Raw genomic sequence first — 17,004 nt, 5'->3', positions numbered from 1 at the left:
GACGTTTCTCCCGAAAAACGCGTACGAAGTCGGCAGTTTCGCGATGCGGGCACGCATTCGGTGACGTGCCGAAACCTCGTCCCGAGCGTTTCTCGAAGAGAATCGCGAACGCATTTTCCCATTTCAATCGGCTCCACGGACGGCGATCGCCCCGGGAAGAAATTGCAATGTTTCCACCTTCGACATCGAATAAATCCGAGATCCGATCGCGCATTCCATCGTCCGCGGTACCATCCCACGAAAACACCATTCCGCGGCACGGAATACCGTCGAAATCGAATCCACGATCGATATTCTCCTCGGGAAAAATTTACAAAGTCGAACCTATCGAAAGTGACCGCGGTCGATACTCCCGCGGTATCGAATCGATACCGAGGTCGAAACGTCGCGGAGAAAAAATATCCCACATTTTTTTATATTTTTTTTCGACGTCCGATGCCGCGACGCGCACGATCGCGACCGCGCCTCCGACACGGCACCCGAATCTCGAAGAAATTCGAAAATTCGCGAACGGCGGTCGCCACGACAGACGCGCGTTCCAGATGCGAGACACACCGACGTCCCCTAAAACCACCCGAAAACCTTTCAAATTTTTTTCTCAAAAAAATTTTTCGGCGCGGCTGCGCCGCGCGGGAGGGGGGCGGGGGGGGGGGGGGGGGGGCCGGCGAAAATTATTCTAAGTCCAGAAATTTTTTTGAGCGTCCGGGACGAAGCATTTTCAGTTCGACCGGCCCGCCGTCTGCGCGACGGGCCGGTCATTCCGCTCGGAAGCGGAAAACCACCCGAAAAGCCCCCGGGGACTTCCTTCTCCCTCGCGAGGGAGACCCAGAGTCCAACTCCAGGTCGGAAGCCCCGGGGGCTGTTCCGAGGCGCCGGAGACGCCTCGGAGTCCAGCCCGAAGGAGCGGGTTCCCAAAAGCCCCGGCGGCTTCGTTCCATCCGCCGGCGCTGACCCTCTTTCGAGAGTCTGAACGCACGATTACGAACCAGGGGAGGTCTTTATTTCCAGCGCGCAGAGACTCGTGAGAGCTAACCTCGCCTCCGACACCAATCCTTTCCCTCGCCTCCGTCGCCGTCCCCGACGGCCTCAGATCCTTACGGTGGAAACGAGGGCCGGAGCTTCCCGCGCCACGATCACCCAGTCACGCATTTTTCTCGCGACCCATCACTCCACATCCGCGGTCTCCCCGACACTCCGAAGTTCCTCGCGAAACGTACCGGTCCCAGAAAAAAATTTTTATCTCACGAACCCCGGTCACCGAGCCACGAATTTCCTCTCCGCGGCCCGCGTCACTCGTTCCCCGTCCACTATACACGCGTTCCTCACTTTTGCGCGCAGCGGGATTCTCCGCAAAAAATTTTTTAAAGCATCACTCGACTCCCTCGCGAAATATTCAATTCCGCGCTTCCGCCGCGATTAAAATCTCCATTCATAGCGAATATTTTTCCGCGACGAGCATCGCTCCGCCGCCGCCAGATGGCTTCCTTCCCTCCTCGCTCGAGACCCCCGAACGTACCTCCGCGGCGAGCAGATACCAACGCCGCCGAGGGCGAACTACTTGGTCCGGTCGGAACGCGTACGGGATTCGAACGGTGCAAATGCGACGCCAGACATTTTTCAACGGCACATTTTCAAAGACGGACTACGAGAGACGACGGAATCGATTATTGCATCACGGGACCGCTGTCGGAAACCGGTGACCATCCAACGGAAAGGAATGCGAACGCACTCGCGGAGAAATTCTATCCTCGAGTCGCCACGATCGTGACGACTAACTTTTCAAGGATTCGGTCGCGTGCTCGCCGACGGCCACACCGCGTACGATTCACCGGTTCTCGTTCGATCACCCAAGTTAAACCACGTAGGGCCCGAAAACACCGGGCGTAATTTTTATTCTCCGACCGATTAAAAAATATTTTCGATCACCGACCACGAGCGATGCGTGCCCAGAATATGCCGAGAAAAATTCTGTTCGGAAAGATGAACGTCACCCCGTCGAATGTTTCCCAAGAATTCGCGCATCCGCATTCGAGGGAAACGGAAATGAATTCACAGCGTGGTATTCGTCCCTTCGTCGACGACTTCGATACGAACGAAGTAATGTCAGCGGTCGCCGACGAACTCGCAGCAAAGTAATAATTAATCTCGACCTTCCCGGGACGAGCATCGCATCGCGAGTGCTCGAGGAGTAACACGCGCTGCCGCCAGATGGTGCGGGGGGGCCTGCTCCGCTGGTCGGCGACTGCCTCGCCGGGCGCGTACTCGCTCAAAATTTGAAAGTTCCATTTCCCCGAGGGAGAGCGAATCGATTACGACCGAGATCAAAAATTCCAATCCACGCACTGTCGAGTCCTCGGATCTCAATTGCCGTGAAAGATTACTACTAATGACGGCGATGGCACGAAGCCTTTCCTTCGAAGGACGCAAAGCCCGCGAAGGACGGGACAGATTTATTGGAACGGTTTATCATCGAACGCACGACGTCCTACGAAGCACACTGTCGGCGGGCTGTCGAAGACATTTAAACGCCCGGTTTACGGAATCGACGAGGCACGACTGAGATCGATTCGAAGAGATGAATATTAACGAAAGCGTCACAAAGACCACGACAGAACCGGCGTCATTTCGGTAACCCGCTGATGAACGTGAATCATTCGCTTCGTCTTCTCACGGCGGCCACCGCACGAAGTAGTTACCCGCATTCCGCCGCTAGATGGTGTCCTCTCCGCAGTGCACTGCTCGTGCGACTCACGGTAGGAAACTTATAATCGCCCGTGGGAGTGCACTGCGGGATAATTATTCGCCACGCAGCGGTAATCCTTGCCATAACGAACGAACCGTCGACTCATCAAATGTGAAGTATTGATATTATCAGGAATCACAGAAAGTACGATCGTACAACATGATGTCTCGGCCCGGCATTGACTGGCAAGTAGGAAACAGAATTAAATGGTGGTGAAGCAAATTGGAAGTCACGGGAAAATCACACACGGGAAATTTTATGACGCTGGTCGTTCGAAGCAAGGCGTTAAGTTTTCCTTCACTGCTGATTCCGCGGGTTCTTTTCGTGGACAATTGAATCGTCAATGTTTGCTGGGAGGAGTTCTGACACGTCCAATAGAGCATGCCTACCGAGTGGTGCTCGTCAAAAATGTTTTCGGCAATGCTACGCGAAGCTCACTTCTCCACGATATTCAGCGAAAGAAATATTTTATCCGAGGAATAAATGGAGGGAGTTCTCTACCGAAACGAGCGAATTACAACACCGAGACATTACCGAACCGACCGCGATTGACAATGCGTGTGGGGATAATATCTTTGAAAGCCACGATGGACATGTTTTTCATAATCAATTACAGCTCCGATTATTGCACTATTCATTTGTATTCTGCAGGCGAGACGCTCATTAATCATTCCTCTCCTTCAAATATTTACCCGGCGTCGGTCTAAACCGTCCGTTGCCATGCAACTTTAACGACGGCTGTCGACCGCGGGCTCAGTTCGTGCTATTTCCTGCGGCTGGTAGAATATTCTTCGATTCTGCGCTCACGTATCTAAAAGATTTCGCGAAATTTAACGGAACAGAGTCGGACGACAAACACGCTTCGATTGCAATCGCCGTCGCCAATGCATTTCATCACTCTCCTTCGACACGCTTCCACACTAACACTCGCATTTACAATGCACGCTTTCACAAGGAACGAGGCGTTCTAACGGTGACACATAAAATGTTGCTACGGAGTAATAAACAATTACCCGCGTCTCGTCCTGCGACGCGAGCACTGCCGGAGTACAATCTGCCGCCGACAGATGGCGCGGGGGGGCTCTTCGCAGTCGCTCGCCGTGGACGCCCAGAGCGGAATTTAAAATGTCGTCTCTCGGTGGGAATTCTATCCCGGATTGCGACTCGGCGCAAATATGTGAACGCTCTCCGTGACGAACGATTCGTCCACTCATCCGCGGTCGATAGTCGTGAAATGCGGAGAACAAATGTTGTCACTTACAACAATGTACTATATTTCCAACGACGCGAAGCACGGAACATCCGTCAATAATCCATTCGTCAGACACAGTATCGTTGAAATCGGAACGCGACCGCCTCGGTAATGACCACCTGGCAGTGAAGTGTCTTTCCTCCGCCCGCCATTTGCATTTCATTTCGGCGTTCCAAGGGAGCGGACCGCTTCCACTCCAGCACACTCCGTGCGGCCAAAGAGGGTGAAGGGCAGGGGGCCGCGAGGCAGGGAACATCTCGACCGCAGGTGCTCGTCGCGAGACGTTCCTGGCTCTCCAGCATGCATACTTTATATTTTTAAAAATCATTCAAAGGTCGGAAAAACCGCTCCAAGCACCTTTTTCACGCGTCTTCCCCCAATTACTCCGGAACCATTGCGAACCTCTCCGATATCCTTCCAGCTCTCGACACATCATCGCATTCCGTGCTTTCGCTGTGAATTTCACGTCTTCATCACGTATTTCAGTCGCCCAAAAAATTTTCGAAAGTCGCCCCTACCACTTCGGCAAACTTTTTTTCACCCAACTTTTCCATTTAACGCGCCGTGAACGATCGCATTCGCTTCGAATTTTTAAAATTAACGTTCCGCATGTTAATATTCATTTTCCTGCTTAATTACGACCACGTCCGACTGCATCTTATAATTTTCCACGAATTTCCAAAGTCCTCCCGAAACGTGGCGACGAATTTTTTTCGATGGTTTTCATTTTTTTACTCCTCAACGGTACACTCTGACGCAGAATCTTTTCCATTTTCGCAAATAACACAACATCGTACGTTTCAGCCATTAATTTCGTTCTCTCCAGACCTCATCTACATATTTTCCACGATTTTCGAAAGTGAAGGCGAAACATTTTCTTCACATTTTTTTCAAGTTTCTAATATTTTTACCTCCGTTACCTCAAATCTTTCGGGATATCTCGTTCCATTTCCTTTTACTACGAGTACGGATACACATTACTGCTCGATTCTGTGCCCATAGGATGGAATTTACTAATTTTCCACGAATTTCATAGGTCGACGCGTACTAAATTTCACCGACTCTTTTCGAGGTTTTTCATTTTTTGATGCACTTTCGCTACCTTTTCTTCCCATTTTCTTTACGCATTCGTAAAGAACAATATATTCCACGCTTTCCTGAATTTTTTCACGACGACCGAACGCATTCTTCTAATTTCGAGTGAATTTCAAAGGTTTCCGCCACTAATTTCGCCGTTCCTTTCCCATCGATTTTTCACGTTCCGACGCATCCCGAGACGCGGAGAATATTTTCCTGGAACACGCACGCACGTCACGCGTCCACCCAGTGAACGTGGACCACACGGGAAAATTACACGAATCACCACGACTCGATGATGGAGGTTTTGCGCGAAATTGGGCGTAAAAATGCGCCTTTTAAACCCCTCCCGGTGGCAGGGCAGTGCGCATAAATTACGCGGACGTCCACGAACAACCCCCACACGATATCCGCCACTGATAACGCCGACATCTTCACACCGGGGGGTCGAAAAAAATTCCCCCCCGAATTTCCGTCACCTCGCAGGGGCAGTCGACGCAACCCGCATCGCACCCACATGCAATTTACCCATTGCAACATGCGGAATTTGCTCGAATCGCTCCCATTCGCTCCGATACCGTCCGATTTCGTTCCCACAAGTCTCGAATGGATTCTAACGCAGCAATCGTTTCCATTCCGGAAGATCAGAGCGATATCTCGATTTTTTTTCTCGCCACTTTAACACGGGAAACCCCATTGAGCATGGTGGATTTGCTCGCGTCGCTCCCATTCGCTCGTTTACCGTCCGATTAGCCAATCACGTGTCCCCAATGGATTCTAACGACGTAATCGTTTCCATTCCAGAAGATCAGAGCGATATCTCGAATTTTTTTTTTCAGAAATTTTAACATGGGATTCCCTATACAAGCACCCCGGATTTGCTCGCGACCTCGTAATTCCGCCGTTTCTCGTTTGTTTCCCTTCCCACAAGTCCACGGGCGACTCTTGTGACGTCATCGTTTCGATTCCCGAAGATCAGAGCGATATCTCGTCTCTTTCCGAGTCAAAAATTTTACATGGGAAAGGGTACCCGCTTGGCCGCGATTTGCTCGTGACGTCATAAATCGCTCGATTCTCTTTTGTTTCGCTTCCTTCCGGTTCGTGAGCGACTCTGATACGCCAATCGTTTAAATTCCAGAAGATCTCTGCGATATCTCCAGTATTTCCGATCGCATTTTTTTACCCGGGAAATCCCATAAGAGCGTTCCCGAAGTCGCACTCGAACACGTTTTTCGATTGTTTTCCATCGAAAAATCGCCATTTTTCAATAATTCTCCGGAATTAAAATATAATTTTCGTTACTTACGAAATTTAAATTGCCATTCTGTAAAGACAGCATTTTCCGTCAGGAAACAAGCACTCCATCTGCAAAAAAAACATCTTTTCATAAGTTTTATTCGTACCTTCCAGTATTCATTTCAAATATTTTTCATTAGTTAATTATAATTATCATTAATTACAACTTTATTATTTTTTCATTCTCTTTCAGCTTTTCTTTACGAAATATTATTTCATTCTCGTCGATGAAAGCAATGGGAAACAATCGTCCGTATGACGTCTAGTCCTGAAAAGGACTTTTGTTTTTGTGCCGACGAGAAGTCGACAGCGACGACGATCTAAGCGCGCTCTCCGCGGATACGGCGTGCCAGCAGGATGTCCTTTGGTGCACGATGGTGACGCGCTCGGCGTGGATGGCGCACAGGTTGGTGTCCTCGAAAAGACCCACGAGGTAGGCCTCGGACGCCTCCTGCAGAGCCATGACGGCGGAGCTCTGGAAGCGGAGGTCGGTCTTCAAGTCCTGGGCGATCTCACGGACGCTGGAAGGGCAGCTTGCGGATCAGAGTGCTCTTCTGGTATCATCTCCTGCTGATCTCTCGGAGGGCCACGGTACCTGTGGGGCTTCTTCACTCCACCGGTGGCCTCTTGCGAGCGGCCTCGGTGGCCAGCTGCTTCCTGGGGGCGGTCGACTTACGGGCTGTCTGCTTGGTACGTGCCATTTTCCTGTCGGGAAAGTAACTGAAGCGGCCGATTTCTCGACCCAATATATTGGCACGAGTGTGTAGACTCTTACATGTGCCGAAATGTGATTGGCTGAGAGTGCGAGACCGTCGAAAGACGTTATAAAAAGAAAGCAGAACGTAGCGCAACCACGATTCTCTCACCGAGACAGCAGCGACATGACCGGACGAGGCAAGGGAGGAAAAGGCTTGGGGAAAGGAGGCGCCAAGCGTCATCGCAAGGTTCTTCGCGACAACATCCAGGGCATCACCAAGCCGGCCATTCGCCGTTTGGCCCGCCGTGGAGGAGTCAAGCGTATCTCCGGACTCATCTACGAGGAGACCCGCGGTGTGCTCGAGGTGTTCCTGGAGAACGTGATCCGTGACGCCGTCACCTACACCGAACACGCCAAGAGGAAGACCGTGACCGCCATGGACGTCGTGTACGCCCTCAAGCGCCAGGGACGCACCCTGTACGGATTCGGTGGTTAGATTTCCATCGCGGCAGCAGCCCATTACATCTGGCAGCTGCAGCATCATCGAATGACAAAGGTCCTTTTCGGGACCATAGAAAGTGCAGGATATTATTTGCCATTGCTTAAACTTCCGTTCGGAAAGTGGTCCGATTATCACTTACGGTTATCGATTTTCACTCGCCCCGTCGATTTCGAATCGCCTTCGTGCTCTTCCGTCGATTCCGCTTCGTTGGCGGCTTTTACGACTGCTTTCGGAGTGATGACGTCATTGGTGGGGTGAACGTCGTTTCGATGACTGACGATCCAAACCCGTGCCAAAGTATCGAAAGTATCGAGAATCGACGTTTTCTAGCAATTTCGATTCTCTCGAGCCCAAAATATCGATGCTATGGCCGATAATTATCGAAAAATTCAAATTGCGAATTCAGATGTTTTGACCAATAGAGTATCGGCAGAGTGTATTAAAACTCGCCACCGACACAGAGTATCGATGAGAACATCGATACTTTGCCCATAATTGAGGCAAGAATGAATATTACGTGCACTTTTCGAAGGGGCGAAACTCGATGTTCCCCGCTTCGATTGTTATCGAAATGGATTCTATCGAATATACATTGAATCAAATTGTATCGATATGCTCGAATATCGATCTCGATATCGATACTTTTACCAAAAATGGTGTCCAAAGTCAGCACTTTTGTGTCATAGGTACGCTATTACGGATCAAAAATATCGATGTTGCAAACGACAAAGGTACCGTTTGTCGACTGAAATGTGTACACCTACCGTTGTTCTTTATTATTGTTTATTCAAATCGACAATTTCATGTATGCATGGCTAGAAAATAAATTCCAAAGTCGACACTTTCGCAAAAATGCCTCTTTCAATGTCCAACATTTGTTATCGAAAAATCGATATTTCGAGCACCGATCGAATCGATTTTTAGATATTATCTAAAGGTACCGCCAGTCTTTAGTATCGAAAGGCATCGAAATCGATTCTTATATCGATACTTTTCTCAGGAAAAAAACTTAAAATCGCAATATTCGCAGAATTTTTTTCAGAGTTTTCGAGATCGATTAATTCGATACTTTGACTATGGAAAGTATCGATTCTCAATTTTATCGATAGAATATCCACCTTATTGCATGGCTACGTATCGATATCGATACCATGACCGATAGTTTACTCAGATAAAAAATCTAAATTCTGAACTTTCGCAACCATTTTTTCCATGCTGCCGATTCCAGATTGATGCAGCCGCACGAGACGATCGTTAACGTCATTTCCTTGTAATGACCCATTTGCAACCAAGGGCACTTTGCCACTCAGAAAACTGGTGGGACAGTTTCTCTTACCGTCAAACCGTTTCTCCCTCATTCCACCTTTTTCAGCTGCACTCCATATTCCACGTTGGCTTCACATTGTAATCCATCTTCGAAAGCCTCTACTTTGTCACGGAAGGTCCGCGCTTCCGCTGTCTTCCTTTCCGAAACTGCAACATTTCTGAAAACTAACTCTTACAGATCCATTTCCGAAACTGATGCTTTTGAAATGGAAATTTTTTATGCGCCGTTGATGCTCAATTTCATTCCTGTATGACATTTAAATCCAAATTGTTACAAAGTCAGATAGTGAACTATCGAATCTAATCACCGAATGAGAATAAAATTCTTCAAAAGCCATACATATCTTCGCCAACGGCCATACCACGTTGAATCCTTATGAGAACGAATTACAAGATATTCACCACATTCATGCGTTGAACGATGTGCGTTGCATTTTCTTTCACGTGAAATGGCAGTACTCCCACTTCCTTCAACTGAAACTATTGAAACACGCACCTTCAGTTTTTCCATTTAACTTAACTTTATCGCGCAGAGCACTGCCTTTGTGCAGTCCATTCCATTTCTTCCGTATTCTTCGCGCAAGTTACTTACATCGTACATACTGAAAGAAATCATTTCGCTCGAGTGAATTCCGTAAGTAAAGTAAATTACATCTCATCAACGAAACGTTGGTGATTACAGCGGAAAATATATTGTTCCACGAACGATCGATACAACTCTTTTAATTCACCACTCTTGGATAACATATTTCTGTTCCTAAGTTGTTACATTCGTTATGTCATTCGTAGAGAAACCGCGCTTAAAACAGTCAAGCCCAGAACTTAAATAAAATAATGTATCGCCGAACAATACATTTCTCGAATGTATTCCTTGAGAGAACTGCTTTTCCTGTCCGCATTCCATAATGCTCCATTTCCAGCGAATCCATTTTTAAAATTAAATGCATACCTAACATAATTTCGATCGAATTTTTATTCTTGAACTCTTTAAAAAATATTTTAACTCAGCTACCACTACCTATGCATTGCCAGAATATGTCGAGAAAAATTCTTTTAATAAAGACGAAGGTCAATTTGTGAAATGCTTTCAACGATTACTATTCTCCTGTTAGATTTCCTTGGAACGAAAATTAATTCACTGCGCAGTAATTAAAACCCTGCTACGTGCGATTCCCTTCATTAACGGGATCGGCTATTATACCTGCGGATCATTCATCATTCCTTTTCTTACACGTGTGTAGCGTCAAAAGATGGAAGATACAAACGACGTAATGTCAGCTGTCACTGACAAACTTGCAACAAAGTAATAATATTATCTCGTCATCCGCCTCCCGGGACAAGTATTGCATCGTGAGTGCTCAAAAAGTAAGACGCGCTGCCGCTAGATGGTGCGGGGGAGGCCACTCCGCAGTCCGGTGCCTGCCTCGCCGGGCGCGTGCAAACACAAGTTTGAAAGTTCGATTCCCCCGAGGGAGAGCGCACCCCGGCTATTGTTTACGACCGAGGTCAACAATGCCAATGCATCCGCTGTCGAGTCCTCGGATCTTGACTGTCTCGAACGATTACTATTAATGACAGCAATGGCACATAGCCTTTTCGTCCGAAGACGCAAAGCTTGCGTCCGTTTCGCACGTAAAATCACTTATAAATTCAATCCATGAACACATCATTGTAAACCTGCACATTTCTCTCATTTCTCATCGTTGGTGAATGTTAATTTTGACTGAAGGAAATTAAATCCGGGCAATGCTATTAACTGCCGACCACCGAGCGTCGCTCGGCGTATCGCATTTCATTTTCGCGTGCATAACTAGCGGACCACTTCCACTCCCATACGAATTGAGTTCCTGCAAGTCTCGACACGCACACTGACTAGGCAGCCGGTATCGGGGGTGTCGAGCCTGGAGAAAAGCAAAACAAAATGCTGTCGTCCGAACTTGCGTGTCATGCGATGGATAAAATTGTGCTCCCGGAACATGAAGGACGCAATTTCTTTCTTTCATTATGTCTCGTTTACGTTGTAATGGCACGCTTGCAATCGGTTAAACGGACAAAGCTTGCAGATGCATTCGAGAAATATATTAATCGCGGAGTTGTTTCGTGAACGATTCATTACATCAATTCAATTACAGATTTATTGTAACAGTTACTCATCAAACGCACGACGTCCTATCAAAGACAATGAAACGCAAACGTACGATACTTACTATCGATACTAAATTCGCAACAATAAGAATTTTTCAATGCAAGCAATTAGTAGTGGAACACTTCCCACACGCAAATCGGTGCAACAACTTCAGCGTTCGTACTTGTCGAAACAATTGAAAACAACAGCAATGAAACCAGCAAACACCCGGTTGCTAAGGATAATTAGCACGTCAACAATCACATTTCTCATTCCCTTTCCCAGGAAAGACCAGCGATAAAAAAGTTTGATGTAATGAAATCGAGTAATTATCACCCATGGCGAAAGCTATTTCAGTTTCGAGCCCCTACGGTTACCTCGTAACAATCAGTAACGCATTGCAAGAGCACAGTTTACATTTTTTCCCGAAAATCATAACACATGCGTGGTGCGAAAATGTGTGTGGAGGACTTAAAATAGTCTTCGACGCTTTGCATAATGCGTTCACACATTTCCGATAACCAACGCTGGACATAATTTTGCAAAATCACAAATAAACTTGCGTATGAGTGCCGCTACTTACAACATTTCACGGTTTCCATTCAATCATATGACAATGGCGTTTTGCTGGTCTCCAATTTCACGAGTCTGAGGAAACGTTTGTGATTTTACGTTTTACAATTAATTCCTTTTCTATATCCGATAAAATTCTTTCGGCCTCCGTGATGCTAACACTACGCTTTTCAAGTCACATGTCAACTTAACACAGCATTACCATGGAATGTTATCGTTGCCCTAATTAATTATGAAGTTTCGCTGCCAAGAAGTTATGAAATATCACACAAGGAATTATATTCGGACGAAAGGAAATTTAACAATAATCAACGCCGTCTGACAGTGGAAATGCGATGTGCACTATTTAACATCGCTAACTGCTTTCACAACAGCGGTCCAAATACATAGCATTACACTTATTATTAATCCGGATCTGCCAATGTACATGACTTCACATATGCAGAGTAAACAACCACGATGTAACACCGTTAACACTTCAATTAAACTTTACCGTAGTTAATTTTGTGACACCAAACAATCAGTTGCTAAGGGAAACATTCGCGAAAAATATTCTTCCTTCAACTCTTTCGTCAACATTTTTAACAACGCACTTTGCCTAAGATACATAGTGCAAGGGGAAACCATCAACGTCTTAGCACATTCAATGGCAAACACTTTTAAATTATGCCACGATTCACTCAACTTGTTACAATTAAGGACGCCACGACTAATTTCTGTTTTCTTACGATGCACAATTACACCCTGGGATCAATCAACCGTCAAACAGTGTATTAATCACATCACAGTTTACTTTTCTACGCAAAAGAGAAAGCCAAGGAATAACACAGACAACGAATATGAATGTGAAGAGTGTGAAAATAAGTAATAGCGTACTTACTCGGCTCTTCGGCTGTGGATCACAATCGCCATCGCTGTTGTCAACACACTTATTGCCGTACATTTCAATAACTTTTCCTATGCATCCAGCGACACAGACACTTTCACTCCTTTCCTCACGTTTGCTGATCGTCACGAAGAACACTACAGAACCGGCGTTATGTCAGTTACCGCTGTTAACATGCAACAATTATCACTGACATTAATTACTCGCGACGTCTTCTCACGACAGCTGCCGCAGCAAGAGCGATCTACAGAATCCGCCGCTAGATGGTGCGGGGGGAACCTCCAGCAGTCCACTAAGCGCATCTCAGTTGGGAATTTGGAATCGCCCGTGGGAAAGCAATTGGGATAATTATTCGCAACGCAGCGGCAATATGAGAATCCTTGCCATACCTAATGAACCATCGATTGTCAATTGTCGTGAACTATTAATGTTCTCGACAACAAAGGCAAACCGAACGACCAAATCCTCGCCTTAAATTCGCAAATAATATCGTTAATTAAGCCATGATTCAAGCACAATGTAGTGAACATTTGCATAATTGGAATATAGAGTACTCTTGTAGCTCAAAATATCAACCAAAACGTACCTCATTATGCAGTCTTACGTGGATTTCGACGATTTCCTAGGGATTTTAAACCAATATTTCAAGTACGGATGCCACTGATATTCGTTTGGCGAAGGAAATGTTGTAGCAAAGCAATTACTGAAAGGGGCAGTACAATCTGGGAAATGTTTGTGAGTTTGCCTTTGACGTTTCAAAATTAATTCCTCTTTTACGTCCGATAACATACCTTGGGCTTCGTTATGCTAACACTTCCCTTCTAAATTCACATGTTAAGTTATCACAGCTTACCATGAAACGTTGTCCCTGCCCTAATTATTTACGTTATTCCGCTGCCAACAAAAAATGAAATAGCACAAAAGGAATTACATTCCCACGAAAGGAACGTTAAGAATAACCAACGACGCCTGACGAAGAACACTATAGAACCGGCGTTATGTCAGTAACCGCTGATAAACATGCAATAATTATAACTGATATTAATTATTCGCGTCGTCTTCTCACGACGGCTACCGCTGCAAGAGTGATCGAGTAGTTATTCGGATTCCGCCGATAGATGGCGCGGGGGAGCCTTTTCGCAGTCGCTCGCCGTGGACGTCCACAGCGGAATTTGAAATATCGAGCTAAGAGAAGATGGAATGATGCAAACAGTGCTTTAGATGGCAATATGTTACGAGGAGGTATGAAGTGCAGGACATGGTGGGTTACGAGTGGCAGCTTCTACATGAGATACAGAGGAGATTGAAGGTATTGATGGAACGAGCGATAAGAGAAGATAAGATGATGAAAACAGTGCCATTGATGGCAATATATTACGAGGAGATTCTATCGTTCTCACGTTACTTCACTTACTTAAACTCACGTTAAACTTGTAATTTCATTATTTTCAAACAGAGCATCATTTTTCTGAGAGGATAATCTTTAATATCAACACTGAAATGACGGTTTCATTATCCTTTCGATTTCAGTAGTTTTCATGGGGCTGCTGTGGCCTGTAAGTTGACAAATACCAATCAAATATTATACACTTCATCCAAATAACGCCTTCCCGCATTTAAGATAATCTACGCCAAACATAATTTTGCAAAATCACACATGAATTGCGGCGGCAGAGGGGAAGAGAAAAATGCCTCCCAGGAATGTCACCTCACCTCCAGGCCTTCCGCCCCTCTTCCTCCCCCCCTCCGCCCTTCCCCGCCCGGCCGAGGACGACAGCATCCCACGGTCCCAGGAGCCGGGAATTTCCAAAAATTCTGTAGCCATACCGGCAAAAAGTCGTCCCCTCCCCCATTCACTCTCACCGAGTGATGTCAGCCTCCAACCACATATCGTTTACAAAAAATTTCGACGACCTTAATCCAAACAACCGCTCCTCGCATACCGAATTCACATTTGAGGCATTACGGCCGGTATTCTCCTCTCCCAAAATCACTCGGACATGTATTTTTCACGCCAACCGCAACCCGCCGGAGGCGACTTTTACGTCTTCAGCGGTCACCTTATGAAGGTATTTATATCTCCCCTTCTAAATCTCCTGAAATAATTTTTTTTCACACCATTTCCCGACGCAATTACCTTTCGAGCACCTTCCCCGAACGAACGACACCGGTTTCAGATTTTTACCTGCTCGGGAAGTACCCCAAACGCAGTACTGTACTTCGAACATCGAGTCATCCAAAAAATCGAGTTAGTTCACAACAGCGGCGCACTCGGTTTTTTTACTCGACGGAAGACAAGTGCGCAAATTTTACTCCTTCCGAATTTCGACCCCGTTTTCACAAAAGCTTTAGTTACATGCCTGCGGAACACGACCCCGTTGGTATTTTTCAAATATCTGCAAAACTCTGGCCACGGTGAATTTTTTAAACATTACCCCCCCCCACTTTTCTTTGGGACACTTGGAAACGTCACTTTCCATTTTTTTCCCCTCCCACTAGGCCGATTTTCGTTCAGTTTCTTTTAAATTCGCAATTATCATTACTATACGCTCATGTCCTATGAATATTGACTCTCCAGCACGCATCCTTCCTATTTTTAAAAATTATTCAATGGTCGTCGGAACCACTATTTTGGGCATTTCAACGCGTCTTTCATTTATAATTCAAGAAGTAAGGCGAAAGTCTCCAATTTTCTTTCGGATTCCGAAAGAGCACCACATTACACGTATTCGGAATGAATTTCATGCATCCAGCACGTACTTTTAAGGTCGGAAAAAATTTTCAAATGTCACCGTTAACACTCTTTCACGTCCACGACTCAACTACAAAGTTTTACACGGATTTCCCGAATAACATGGTATTTAAAAATCCGAATTGCTGAGTATCTTGTTCTGGAATGTGTGTTGATGTGAAATAACACGTAAAACATTGCTTGGTGGCCACTTTGTGTTAAATAAACGGCTTTTTCCGTCATCTCGACTGCTCGGCGTGGCATTTCGGAGTTAAACTCAGGGCAGGAATTTAGTGTACATTTGTAATATTAAAAATCTGAAACCAAGTGATTGTCGTACACACACGTTGTATGGTGTTGACAAAGATAAGAATTACATTTCTGTCTCGATGTTATAGCTTATGAACGCCTTAGAGTTTGGAGTTACGAGAAGGGAACCAGTACTGCATTATTATTTTTTTTCCAAAATTTACCATTTTCCACGAATTTCATAGGTCACCGCTAACCCGAATCAAAGAGTTTTTTTTTCAGCACACGATCGATGCTTCAAGCACGCATGTTTTTTTCACAATATTTTGAATTTATTTCGCGGCAGCTCACGTTAAACTTGTAATTTCATTATTTTCAAACAGAGCATCATTTTTCTGAGAGGATAATCTTTAATATCAACACTGAAATGACGGTTTCATTATCCTTTCGATTTCAGTAGTTTTCATGGGGCTGCTGTGGCCTGTAAGTTGACAAATACCAATCAAATATTATACACTTCATCCAAATAACGCCTTCCCGCATTTAAGATAATCTACGCCAAACATAATTTTGCAAAATCACACATGAATTGCGGCGGCAGAGGGGAAGAGAAAAATGCCTCCCAGGAATGTCGCCTCACCTCCAGGCCTTCCGCCCCTCTTCCCCCCCCCCCCCCCCTCCGCCCTTCCCCGCCCGGCCGAGGACGACAGCATGCCACGGTCCCAGGAGCCAGGAATTTCCAAAAATTCTGTAGCCATACCGGCAAAAAGTCGTCCCCCCCCCCATTCACTCTCACCGAGTGATGTCAGCCTCCAACCACATATCGTTTACAAAAAATTTCGACGACCTTAATCCAAACAACCGCTCCTCGCATACCGAATTCACATTTGAGGCATTACGGCCGGAATTCTCCTCTCCCAAAATCACTCGGACATGTATTTTTCACGCCAACCGCAACCCGCCGGAGGCGACTTTTGCGACTTCAGCGGTCACCTTATGAAGGTTATTATATCTCCCCTTCTAAATCTCCTGAAATAATTTTTTTTCACACCATTTCTCGACGCAATTCCCTTTCCAGCACCTTCCCCGAACGAACGACACCGGTTTCAGATTTTTACCTGCTCGGGAAGTACCCCAAACGCAGTACTGTACTTCGAACATCGAGTCATCCAAAAAATCGAGTAAGTTCACAACAGCGGCGCACTCGGTTTTTTTACTCGACGGAAGACAAGTGCGCAAATTTTACTCCTTCCGAATTTCGACCCCGTTTTCACAAAAGCTTTAGTTACATGCCTGCGAAACACGACCCCGTTGGTATTTTTCAAATATCTGCAAAACTCTGGCCACGGTGAATTTTTTAAACATTACCCCCCCCCCACTTTTCTTTGGGACACTTGGAAACGTCACTTTCCATTTTTTTCCCCTCCCACTAGGCCGATTTTCGTTCAGTTTCTTTTAAATTCGCAATTATCATTACTATACGCTCATGTCCTATGAATATTGACTCTCCAGCACGCATCCTTCCTATTTTTAAAAATTATTCAATG

General features: G+C 46.0%; 1 non-coding gene across 6 annotated transcripts in view; it reads right to left on the bottom strand.

Annotated features, from left to right (window-relative positions):
• The window catches only part of LOC124173581, a 289,573-nt gene that overhangs the window by 147,813 nt on the left and 124,756 nt on the right, over nucleotides 1–17,004 (bottom strand). The window lies entirely within an intron of this gene.

The sequence above is a fragment of the Ischnura elegans genome, unplaced genomic scaffold, assembly GCF_921293095.1.
Source record: "Ischnura elegans unplaced genomic scaffold, ioIscEleg1.1, whole genome shotgun sequence".
NCBI lineage: Eukaryota > Metazoa > Arthropoda > Insecta > Odonata > Coenagrionidae > Ischnura > Ischnura elegans.
The sequence above is the reverse complement of the archived record's forward strand: the minus strand, read 5'-3'. Positions and strand labels throughout refer to the sequence as shown.